The sequence below is a fragment of the Tamandua tetradactyla genome, chromosome 2 (assembly GCF_023851605.1).
Source record: "Tamandua tetradactyla isolate mTamTet1 chromosome 2, mTamTet1.pri, whole genome shotgun sequence".
NCBI classification, from domain to species: domain Eukaryota; kingdom Metazoa; phylum Chordata; class Mammalia; order Pilosa; family Myrmecophagidae; genus Tamandua; species Tamandua tetradactyla.
In genome coordinates, this window is record NC_135328.1 from 119,745,503 (window position 1) to 119,758,374 (window position 12,872).

The 12,872-nt window shown below is 40.9% G+C and overlaps 1 long non-coding RNA gene across 2 annotated transcripts in view; it reads left to right on the forward strand.

The window, feature by feature from the left end:
- The window catches only part of LOC143661880 (uncharacterized), a 62,657-nt gene extending 50,098 nt beyond the window's left edge, over positions 1–12,559 (forward strand). The window contains exons 3-4 of one of the 2 annotated variants that reach the window (XR_013164912.1): positions 4,155–4,387; positions 5,988–6,602. This is a non-coding gene — a long non-coding RNA (uncharacterized LOC143661880). Of the gene's footprint in view, positions 1–4,154; positions 4,388–5,987; positions 6,603–12,160 lie in introns of those variants that run through there. The other variant, XR_013164914.1, reaches the window with a different exon arrangement.
- Positions 12,560–12,872: the final 313 nt, after the last annotated feature.

Genomic DNA, 12,872 nt, shown 5'->3' on the forward strand with positions numbered 1-12,872 from the left:
ACCCCTCCCTTTCATTGATCACTAGCATTTCAATCTATTAAGTTTATTTTAACATTTGTTCCCACTGTTATTTATTTTTATTCCGTATGTTTTACTCATCTGTTGACAAGGTAGATAAAAGGAACATCAGACACAGGGTTTACACAATCACACAGTCACATTGTGAAAGCTGTATCATTGTACAATCATCTTCAAGAAACATGGCTACTGGAACACAGCTCAGCATTTGCAGGCACTTCCCTCTGGAAGGACGAGTCATCTATCAGTAGAATCGTTTTGGGCAAAAAGTCTCGTTATTTGTCAAACGGAACTAATCTCTCACTTCAGGGAGGAATTGTGGAGATTGAATGAAACCATCCAATAAACATTAGTTTACTTTAGCAGCCATAGTAATCTTAAAAAAATGCAGATTAGAGCATTTTACGTTCCTACTTAAATCTCTTCAAAGCCATCCCATGGTTGTTAAAATAAAATTAAAACTCCCTTTCTCCCGCCTCCCTCACTAAGTATCAGCCACACCAGACTTGTTAGTTTCTCCAGGATCTTGATAAGGCACTCTCCTGTAGGAAAATGTTCTATCATCTGGGATCTGCCACCCTCTTCAACCCTTTCTTCTCCTTCACATCTGAGGCTTAAGAGACGTCTCTTTAGAGAACTCTGTCTAAAGCCTGCTTCCCTCAGCACCCCAGTTCTTCTCAGTCACACTTTTGTTCCTTTCATAGCCTATATCATAATTTGTAAAAGTTAAGCCAACTGGGGTGGTGCAACAATGGCTCAGTGGCAGAGTTCTTGCCTGCCATACCGGAGACCCGGGTTCAATTCCCAGTGCCTGCCCTTGTGGGAAAAAAAAAAAAAAGCACAGTGAGATGCTCCGAAAGGATGGGGACCTTATTTGTTTCTTTGCAAACCCGTCTTCAGTGCTTACATGATCAAAGTATATTTATAGAATGACTGATCCTGCTTGGCACATGATAATGCTTAAGAAATGTTAGCAAATTGTCTTAGGTTGAAAGTACCCATCTAAACAACTGGATATAGCTTGTCTGAATGTTGTCAGCATGTTACTTCAAAATGTGGTCATATTTCCATCAGATACCATTAATCCTGAATTCCTTCCTTCTGAGTTATAGAAATGTAACCCCCCCCCCCCAAAAAAAAGTTTTCCTGACTTATTTTTGAGGGTGGTCCATGTTGTTCTTACCATGTGATGTTATGTGTGTGTGTTTTTTGTTTGCTAAGGATGCTAAGACAAATACCACAGACCATTTGGCTTAAACAACAGGAATTTATTGTCTCAGTTTAGGAGGCTAGAAGACACAAATCAAGAGGTCAGCAGGCCATGCTTTCTCTAAAGTCTGTAAGTCTATGATGGTGGCTGGCCAGCAATCTAGAACTCAGTCTCTGCCTCTACAGGCAGATACAGGCTCTGTTACATGGTGATGTCTTCTTCTGTCTTCTATTTGCCCCTACTGCCATGTCCAAATTTCCTGGCTGATAAGGACTCCAGGCATATTGTGTTAAAGATCCCCTGATTCAGTTTGGTCTCATTGTAATAGAATCTTCGAAGAATCTGTTTACAAATGAATTCAATACATAGGCCTGAGGGATACAGGATTTGAGTATGTCTTTGTTGGGGAACATGATGCCATCCAGAAGATATCTATGTATAATCATTATTATTTTGTTTAGAACATTCACTGGCACATTGTAAGCACTATAGACTGTTGCCATCATCATCACCAACATTGGCATGCGATTGAACCATGTTCCACGTAGTCTTTCCCAATGGCCATCTTTGGCTAAAGTCAGTGGCCCTTCCTCTGTCTGATGCTATCACCACTCTCTGACCTTCAGGGACAGGCACTGCTGTCCTTACTCCTGCATCTCAAGTGGGGATTTTTCCTCCCCTACCTTCTCCCCCAGAATCTGAGGTCAGACCACAACTGTTGACAAGTCCCTGGTAAGGCCAGAACAAGTGAAGAGAAGAGCAACAGAGAAGGGTTTGCATAGTAAATAAAAGTGGTTCTGCTCAGAACCCAGGGCCCAGCCTCTCCCAAGAGTCTTTTTCTGCCATCCTCATGAGGCAATGTGGTGTGTTCAACCATAGCTCCAGCACCTGTTTGAGCCCGCCAAAAGAGGAATAAGTTTTCCACACTCAGGAAAACAAGAAAGCCTCTGAGTCACAGCTCTGATTCAACCAGATGCAACAATTTGTATTTACAAATCAAGGCTTAACTTCCTCTTCTAAAAGAGCTGAATTAGTTTAGCATCGTGGCCCCCCACTCCCACCCCAGAAACCACTGTACATCTTCATTTATGTTAGTGTAACCAAAGGGCATATTTTGGTGTTTTTCTTAAAATAAAGTGAATATTTGGCTGGAAATGAATCCAGTCTTCCTCCGAGAAGGCAGAAAACTGCTCCGAAATGTAAGATTTTCTTCACACATAGACCAGTCGATCATCTTCCTCCCTCTTCCCTTTACATCACAAGCTTTAAGGCCTTAACTTCTGAGCAGATGGACCATGCCACATACTTCAGCATCCTTCAAAGAAGCAAGCATAATGCTTCCCCAACGCAGGTGATGTTTAGTCAGGATTGGTTTGCTCATGCTGCAGTAACACACCTCTCCAATAGGTTAGTGGCCTAAACCATAAAGGTTTGTTTTTCACTTAATTCCATGTCCAGTGCAGCTTGCCAGAGGGGCTATGCTGACTGTGTTCTCTGAGACACCCAGGATGGCTGAGCAGCTCCATCTTAAATGGCAGGGAATAGAGAACTGGAATCTTGCATCAGCAGTAAAATGTTGTGGCTTATTGACCAACACTCCCCTGAGCCTGGGAGGGCTGACATGTTTGGTGAGCAGCACCAACGACCACCCCAACATCCTGAATAAATATTTGCTGACTGATTTTACTTCCTTTCCTCGGACAAGTCTCATGGGTCTTTTTTACTTTCAGTTGGATTTTTAAAAATTTCCCTTCCTTAAGGCCTTTTGGATAAAAATAGGACCTATCATCTAGTGTCAATTTTCTCTTCCCTGGCTTTTTTTTTTCTTTCTCTGTATTACTTCTACTCCTCATACTTCTGACCTCTATGTACCCTTCCTCCTTTGACAATACTCTGATAACCTAATGCTGGATCTTGGGGAGCTTCGGACCAACACGGGGAAAAATAGACATTCTTGCTTGGCTCACTTTCTGTGTCTTGCCTTATATCACGCTGTTTCTCTCCCAGGTATTTGTATATTGATGTTACTAGGTTTCTGAGCATTGCTAAGGGAGTCTCACATTCTTCTCTTCCTCCTTTTCTGAATTTCCAGCTCCAGAACCACTTAGACCATGTGAAGGGAATGACGCTGTGAAAATCACAAGCCTGCTTAGAGTTACTCCCCTCACCCAGCAAAAATGTAGGTTTCACGGAGAAGGGGTTTTGCTGTAAGATGATTCAGGCTACTTCCTCCATTCTGTCTGCTCAGAATTAATGTCCACAACATATAGTTTTAGTAACCTTTGTGACGGTTCAGGCTAAAGCTGCAGTAATGCTAGTTATCTACTCAAGTATTAGAAATAGCTGCTGCTAGAAGAGGCTGCACAGACCTAACTTCCAGGAGACATTGCTTGTAAATGAAACCCTTTTAAAAATGCGATGTATACTGAACAGATTTAAACTTTCCCATAGTGAGATAGTTCACGCTGAGGTAAAACAGATACATATGATTATCTAAACATGGGTATAAGTCTTGCTTCTAAGCCCTTTACTTTAGAGCCACCTGTCTATAGAAATGTCTTTGCATTTGATGCATTGCGAATGAGGCATTGCATTAAAAGCAAACGCTGTGCTATACTGTAGGCCAGGCAGTTTTAAATACTTGTGTTAGGTCTGGCTGATTTTCTAGTCGAAGATCAGAATTCAAACATAGCTAAGTCAATATGTGGATTTGTGCAAAACATATGTGAATAACATTATTTTTTGGAGAGATTATGGGCAGCGCCTTTCCTGTAAATATAATTATCTGGGATTATGGTTCAATTCCTGCACTGTTGATGTGGTTTAGGAGCTTTCCAGGAACTGGGAGCTTTTTTTCTGTGTTACCGTTTTATTTAGACTGAGAATGGCAGTATATGAAGCAAGCGGGATTTTTTTTTCCTGCTAGGTGTGAGATGCTCCTGTAACAAGATCATCACAGAGGCTTCTTCTCAGAGAGGGAAAAAGGTTCAGAAATAAAACAGACAAACAAGCCAACCACCACGGCAACAGAAACCTCAGTATTTCCAAGTACAATAAAAACGACTAACAGGCCCTTTATAAATGAGTTTATTTCCATTCCACAAGGTGGCAGTAAAGACATTTCTAAATAGCCATCTGCTTGGGCGATGAATAAAGCTGGTAAGTGGTAAAGTACTATTTAATCTGTGTGTTGTAAGTATGGACGCTATTGAAACCAGAGTAAACACGTTTAAAGCATTGGTGTACGTTTTTCATAAGAATCTCCCTCTGCAAATCCCTCTTGAACTCTCAGGAGGGAAATGAAAACAAAGAATAGAAGGGCAGGTTGGCTTCATGCTATGAGGTTCTATTGTCCATCAGAAACGGGGCCTTGAGCCGGAGACCATAGAACTTGCTTTGTCTATACTACACAGTCTTGGGGTCTCATTGACATTGGACAAAAAGCAAGCTATCTCGTTGGCCTCCAAGACTGAAAGTTCAGTCTATAACTAAAAGACAAATTAGACAAAAAGACATTTGGAAGCACTGTACTTAGAACAAGTGGCCGTAGATGACCTAATGGCAATAACACCAGTTGATTTAGACTTTTATCTAGAACGAGTCATTCATCTATAGGTTGGCTGTAGCATTCTAAGGTAGTTGATTAGAGTTTCTCAAATGTCAATTATTTAATCTGGGTAAATAGATTCGGAGCAATTACTTCATAGCCATGTTTTCTGACTCCATTAATGATGGAATGAGATTTATGGAAGTTACTAAACATAAGAATTAGAGTCCCTTTTGTGAAGGTCTAACCAAATTGAATCATTTTGCATGAATTATTCAAGACCCTCCTAATCCTATACTCTCAACCCACCCTCTCCCCTGAATGGGGAGGTTAGGGGGAAACATACACGGGGCCACTCAACACAAATGTCAACAAATACTGACTGAGATCCCACTGTGCCTAAGCCTGAAATGCAAAGATAAGAATGGCACATCGTCTGCCCTCGAGGAAAGAATGTCTGTTCTTGTCCATCTCTTTCCAAAAATTGGGTAGTAGCCTTTTTATGACCTTGTTCTCACATAAAACTTGAGTGTACAGCTGATGAAGAATTATGTAAATTTTCTTTTGGGTCCCCAAATAGTGTTGAGCTAGGCTTTTCTCAGGGCCACTGTGTAATTAGGGAAATAAAAGGTTCCACTAATTTTCTTTGGCAGGGAGTAAAAAATAGGTTTTATTTTCCTCTATGATTTTAGGAGGATCCATAGCTAGTAAGTGGCACTCTCTTGGGGCAAAGTGAGCAAATGAAGTTTAATAATTTATTATAAACATTACATTCCTTGAGAATCTTCTTTTCTAGTGAGCTCAGCCTACTTTTAAAAATTTTAAAAATTTTTTTACTTTTTTTAATGTTATATATTATATATTCACATACCATGTAATCATCTAAAGTGTATAATTAATGATTCACAATATTACCACATAGCTGTGTATTTATCATCACAATCAACTTTTTTTCTTTTTTGTGAAAAATAACATATATACCAAAAAAGCAATAAGTTTCAAAGCATATCACAACAATTAGTTGTAGAATTGATTTCAGAGTTTGGTATAGGTTACAATGACACAACTTTAGGTTTTTACTTCTAGCTGCTCTAAGATACTGGAGACTAAAAGAAATATCACTATAATAATTCAACTATCATTCTCATTTGTTTAATCTTATCTTCTCTGTGTAACTCAACCATCACCTTTGATCTTTCTCTCACTCTTTAGGGGTATTTGGGCTATGCCCATTCAAACTTTTTCATGTTGGAAGCAGCTGTCGATAATATAGGATTAGGGGATGGAACTAGTTGATGTTCTTGAGAGGCTGGCCTGTCTTCATTTCAAGACTTATCTGGTCCAGGGACCCATCTGGAGGTTGTAAGTTTCTGGAAAGTTACCCTAGTGCATGGAATCTTTGTAGAATCTTATATAATGCCCTTGGTGTTCTTTAGGATCAGCAAGAATGATTTTGGTTGGGGTTTGGCAAACTATGATAGGTAGCAATGTCTAACTGAAGCTAGTGTAAGAGTGACCTCCAGAGTAGCTTCTGGACTCTATTTGAACTCTCTCAGCCACTGATACCTTATTTGTTACATGTCTTTTCCCCCTTTTGGTCAGTATGGTATTGGTGATTCCCCCAGTGCCAGGACCAGGCTCATCCCTGGGAATCATCTCTGATGGCACCAGGGAGACTTTCACCCCTGGATGTCATGTCCCATGTAGCAGGGAGCATTGGTTTCACAGACTTGGACTCAAAGAGAGAGGCCACATCTGAGCAACAAAAGAGGCCCTCTGGACGTAATTCTTAGGATACCTATCGATAGGCTAAGCTTCTCTGCTGCATACATAATCAGCCTACTTTTTTCAATGATTGTTTCAAGATGTAAAATGTGGAGAAGCACTATTGTCCCCAACTTGCACTTGGGAAGGCTGAGACAATGATAAATTAAGAGATTCATCTATTTTTATGTTTGCTGTCAGGTCTAGAGCTGATAATGGAGAATTGCAGTTGCTGCCAGCATCTGCCCGTTTGTGATCTATTGCCCCACAGGGTCTCTGCCAGGTTAGAGAGTCTTTTTCAGCACATTAGGAAGAGGGGCACTCCCTGAGCCGGTGCAGCCCCATGGGTGCCTGGCTTGATGAGGGGAACATGGGCTGGATTTCAGTCCCAGCCTCCTCTTTGGCTGGGTACCCTCTTGCAGTACATAATTCGTACAAATCTGTAGCATTCCTGTGTCTCCCTGTTACCCATCTCATAGTTGGGGATCAGACTTGTAAATGATTTGGTAAGAAAATTGGGCCTTGGCAATTCCAGGCGTAGGGCAATACTGAATAAGGGTTTGTTCAATGAACGAATTAGGTCAGGTGTTCCATTGCCTGTACCCAGCCACCCCCTGCATCACGGTGGCCCTAGAGCTCCGCCCCCCCCAAGGGCATTTGTGGAGCAGAAGTAGTTATCAGAGGTGAGGGGCGATTGTACATTGAGTGCCACTTTTCCCTAAGAATGCTGAACAGATACAGTTCTGTTTGGGGTGCTGGAAAAACTGCAGAAAGTGGTGATAGCAGCATAACAGTATGAATGTAATTAACAGCACTGAATTATATATGTGAATGTGGTTAAAAGGGGAGATTTTAGGTTGTACATATGTTACCGAATAAAAATTTAAAAAACAAACATAGGACTGTATAACACAAGCAGTGAACACTAATGTAAACCCAGGACTATAATTGATAGCATAGTTATAATAGTATTATTTCATCAGTGGTGACAAAGGCATCCACCACACTAATGCAAAGTGGTAAAAGGGAACTTTGTATTTTCTTTTTCTTTCTTTCTTTATTTTTTTTTACATGGGCAGGCACCGACGAAAATTGAACCCAGGTCCTGCTGAGCCACCGTGGCCCGCCTGGAACTTTGTATTTTCTGCATGATTTTTCTGTAAGCCTACTACTTCTCTAATACAATATTATTTTAAAAAAGAGATGCAAGGTAGAGATAACTCCCTTCTCTGTCACTGGAAGATAACGTGAGGAGCTAATACCTGGAATTGGTGCTTGGAGCTGCTGCAGCCATCTTGTGGTCATGAGGAGAGACAGTCTACATACTAAAGATGGGAGAACAGAAAAATGGGAGAACTGGGACTTAGTTGTGTCACTCCAGTTAATTAAGCATCCCTGGAACCCACCTTGTGGCTTCTTGGTATTGAGAAAATAAATCTATTGTTTAAAAGAAAAGAGAAACAGAGGTCAGAGGGCAGGCATGGTTATGAGTTGAGTGTCTCTTTTTCTTAGAGAGTGCAATATTCCCTTGGAAGTACTTGCTCCCAACTTTATGAGGAATTAACCACTGTTCATTTCTTTGGAGCTGACCACATACCTATAAATAGGTGGGTCACCCTATGGGGAGGCTGAGAAGAGGGAACTGCCAGCAGATATACCCCATCTGTGTCTCAAAGTCTTGGGGGAAAGGGCATAATGGAGGTGGCCACCCTAGATAAGACGGAGATTTGCAAGCAGACCTTGACCTGTTGATGGGGAACCCCTGGAGCTGTAGAACTGTGGTTGGGGGTGGGTGCCTCTTTCCTCTCGTCAGGGGTCAGAGAAATTGTGCACTAAGGAGTTACAGAAAATGTATTCTTGTTTTCAAAGGCTTGAAAAATATCCCGGCAGCACTTTCTCAGATGAAATGAAAGGAATCAATCTAGAGGGTTTCCTTCTTTTATAGTTAGAATAAACAGCAAACTCTGAGGTGCGACAGCAACTTTTCTTGCTCTGGAATCTCCTATAACCAAGTCTTTTGGGCTGGGCATGTCAGAGTAGGCTCTTGATGAATACCTCGTGGTTGCTGATAATACCCAGCTTGGTCTAGACAGGGCGTGAGCCTAAGACTGGTGGTGGGTATTAGATAAGCTCAGAGCACTTCTCTTTGTTGGTGGAAGAATTAGGCCACTTTGTGCTTTATCAGTTGTTTTCACAATATACCAAACTTGACCCCAAGTGAAACCAATTTATCCTGCACTGAAATGGACCTCCCCTCCCCTTTCTCTTGCACAAACAAGATCTTGCGATCATCACGGTTTGGTTTTCCTTTTATGGCTCAAATCCCTCAATTTTTGTCTTTCTTGGGCAGCACAAAGATTATATCTGGATCCTTTAAGCCCTCGAACAAACATGATTTCTCTGTTGCTTAAAAGTCCACAATATGAATGAATGTTTCTTTAGTGGATGCTCTTATTTAATTTCTTGGTTGTTTATTAATCTTTTTTTGGGTGGGGGTGGGGGGAGGTGAGTGAATGTGTGGGGATGCACCAATGACATAATTCTCTGACATAAGACACTCTATACCAGTAGCCAAGCAACAAATATGGCCTGCTCTGCCCTGGCCCCTGAGTCTGACACGTAATTTTACACGTAATTTGATCACTTTACCTGCTGGTCAATAGACTCATGTTGCTATTAAAATTGTATAGTTGTCCTATGACTGTGGGGGCCTGAGACCCCTAGAGAAAAGTCTAAGCATGAGGTTTACTCAATGGGGCAACTTCCAGGAGAGCAGTTAAAAACCATTTGAAAGGGGGGCTGCTGGGGGAATGTGTTACACATGCTGAGCTTTGAGCTGTGGAAAACAGAAAGATATACGTTCTTATGACAATGTTTCCAGGTCAGTGTTATGCATTTATCTTTGATTGGAGCATCGGCTTTCTGAGGATACTTTTTGCTGGTGTTTCTTCAGAAATAATGGTGGGAAAGATTAGTCACTCATTTACCAGCCTCCCAAGGCTTCCGCTTTGTATCCAGAAATGAGTGCTTGAACTGTGGTCAGTTGACATAAGGACATATTACATCGGTGGTTCACCACATTAAAAGAAACAATGAATTATATGTTCGTTTTGCTAGAAACTTCCATTCTTTTCTGACTGAGCCCTTATAAACTTGTGAGGGTGGTACCTGTGTTTCTGGTTTTTTAATCTTTGTAATCTTGGGTTTTAGCATACTGTCAGGCCCATTGAAAGGGATATAACTGCAGAATAAAAATAAGAATGAATAGAATAACCATCAGTGCTTTCTGGGTACAGCTAAATATTGTACTGTGTGGAGGCTACTGCACCTGCTGTCCAATCTCATTGAAACCACAGGCAGCTTCAAAGCCTATGAGCTTAGCTTCACTCCATCTGGGAAAATCACTGAGCCACTGCGATGCGGCTGGTGATCTAAGTTGCTATTGGTGCATGAGCATTTCCAGTCAACCTTGCCTTGGTTTGCCTGTCCAAAGGCTTAAAATTCACAAACCATGTACACTGAGAAGTCCTCATCTCTGTCCCATGGAACCCAAGGGGAAAAAGTTATAGAGAGACACATGGTTTAATATTTTGTTGTTAATGTTGTTGTTAGACCCGTTTTCTGGTTTCTGTGAGGTTAGCCCTCATTTCTTTCTCACTCCTGGGCATGTGGGCTGGTGTTTATTTCCATGGTTACGTGCATTCATGGTACTCTAAACTTGACCAAGGATTCGTGCGACTCATCAGTTTTCGAAGGTAACAGGAACAAATTTCTGCTCTGGATTGTGGATCTAGCCTCAATAATTGATAGTCACACCACAAATGCTGATTGGGGTGTCACGTTGTGTGGCCACACACAGGACTCAGCTTGTGTTGTCTCTTCATGATTTGTGTGTTCTTTCACCACGCATTATAAAATAGTGCAACCTCCATTTGCCCTGTGCTTTGAAAAGAGAAGGTGATTTAAAAAGGGCATTACATGTACATTTTGAAATGCAAAGGATCATTCAATACAAAGATGATGAGATTCTTTCTTCCTTTCTTTCTCTTTGTCTTTCCCTTTCTCTTCCCTCCTTCTTTCCTTCTTTTCCTCTCTCTCTCTCCATCTTTCTTTTCTGCCTTCACCCCCTCCCTCCCTCCTTCCTTCCTTATTTCTTTTCTTATTCTGAATATCTCGCACAGTTCCTTGCAGGCAGGAGGCATTAAATCAATACATGATTCTTGAACAAATGAGGGAAGGTATGACACTGTATCGGATTTTTAAAAGTTCTGCTAAGGCAGACAGGAGATGTTTTTAGTAAACAAAACTTTACGGTTTAGTGCCAGGCACAATTTAAAATACTTGACCTACATTAGCACATTCAATCTTCCTAACAATCTCTAGATGTGATTTTATTATGATCTCTAATTATAGAAGGGAAAAAGTGACCACGCATGGGGGTTGGGCAAGTTTCTCAAACTGCACATCCAGGGAGTGGTGGGGCTGAGATAGGAACCTGGGCATTCTGTGCCTAGAGATTGTGACTTTAACCATGATCCCTCACTGCTCCTCCAGTCATTTACTGTGATGCTCTTGAGTATGCATGAAAATGAGCATACAAAAGTGAGAGTCACTGAAAAAAAAATTAGAAAGAAAGATCAACTCAGCTCCAAGCCTGTTTCAGACTTGAAAACAAACCTTCAAGTGATTTGGGAGGTATGGAGGACGAGTGGAATCCATCTAACAGACCAGTGTACTGAAATCTTATCTCCCTGACTTCCTATTTCATATTTCATGTCACACGTGAAACACCCCCGGACTTCTTTGTTCTCAGACACTTACACAAAGGGCCCTTGATTTAATGATGTCAAGCGATCCATCTTTGTCTTACCAAAAGCGTTATGGAACTATTTTTACTGTTTCCTCTGGAGCAGCTATTGAGAAAGTTCTAGATCCACAGAAAATCTCCATTTTGATGTAACTTCCTTATTATGTGGCGCGTGTGGATGTCTAGACAGTCAGCTCATAACATTTTATGTGGAGCTAAACTTGAAGATAAAAAAAGACGAATCAGGATCATAGATTTGGTTCCATAATCATCTGCCTACTGTCCTCTTTCTTGTCATTTTTTTGTGCTCATAAATTTTGTGCTTTGTAAATTATGAAAGTAATACATGCTTAGTGTTACAAGCAAAAACAATAAGAAATGTGTAAAGAAGTTAATAATCACTCTCCCCAATACACACACACACACACACTTCTCTGCCTTCTAAAGTAAGCAATGTAACAGCCTGAAATTTACCCTCTAGTCTACTATTTTTCCTTCCCCTAATGAAAACTGTACAAATACAAATGCATATATTATTACACACATAAGTGTTCAAATGTATTTTAAAATATAAATTACTATAAATTGCCAATGTGTGACCATTTTGACCTATGAAATTGATAGTTTAATACGGTTCAACTTAATAGCAGATCTGTTGAACTACATTTTTGGTAAATGCAAAAAAACGCACAAAACTCCATCACGGTTATTTAACCATCTCCCCCTGAGCGGTCAGGTTATCTCCAGCTTCTTTGTGAGCACAAACAAATGCTGCAAGGAACATCCTTAACCGCATCTGTTTTTATTTTTGCAGAAACAATTGTTCACAGCTCTATCAGTTTTTTCCAATAAAGCCTGGCACGCGGAAGGTGCTCAATTGACATTTGTTGAATGACTGAATGAGCGAAGGGGCTCTGATGCTATCGTGCCAACTGTGTGAATCGCATGCCGCTCAACTGATTGACCAACTTGCAATTGGATGGGACCATGGGGTCTTCATGTCTCGTCTCATTTTCCTTCATCCCAGCGATTCGTTGCTTTCTTTCTTTTTTCTGTTCGATTTTACTTGAAATTTAATTCAAATCGTCAAATTTCATCTTGAGAAACACCCACCATGAAAGCACCTGGCTATTTGTTTCTACCCGTGGCAGCCAAAAAGTGGTTTCTATCATCTTCAGAGCATCCTTTTTAGTAAAGTTCTCCATGTAGTGTTTCCCCACTTTCTTCACTTGGCACTATTTGCTCTTGGGTGCTGTGCCCACCAGGCATACAAGAATTCTGGACAATCTCTAGGGTAATGGCATTGAAACACGAATGCCCTAAGCTGGCATTCACGAGCATGTGATGCATACCTCCTCACCCTGCTAAATCCAATAGCAATAAAGCCAGAACTGGTCTTTCTCAAAAACTACCTCATTGCAGAGGGCTGTTTATTGGGTGGTGGATTAATGTCCAAACCTCTCAGCTAATTAGTGTGGAACACAAATCACCCTTATGTAATAAAGCTTGACAATAAAATGAGAAGT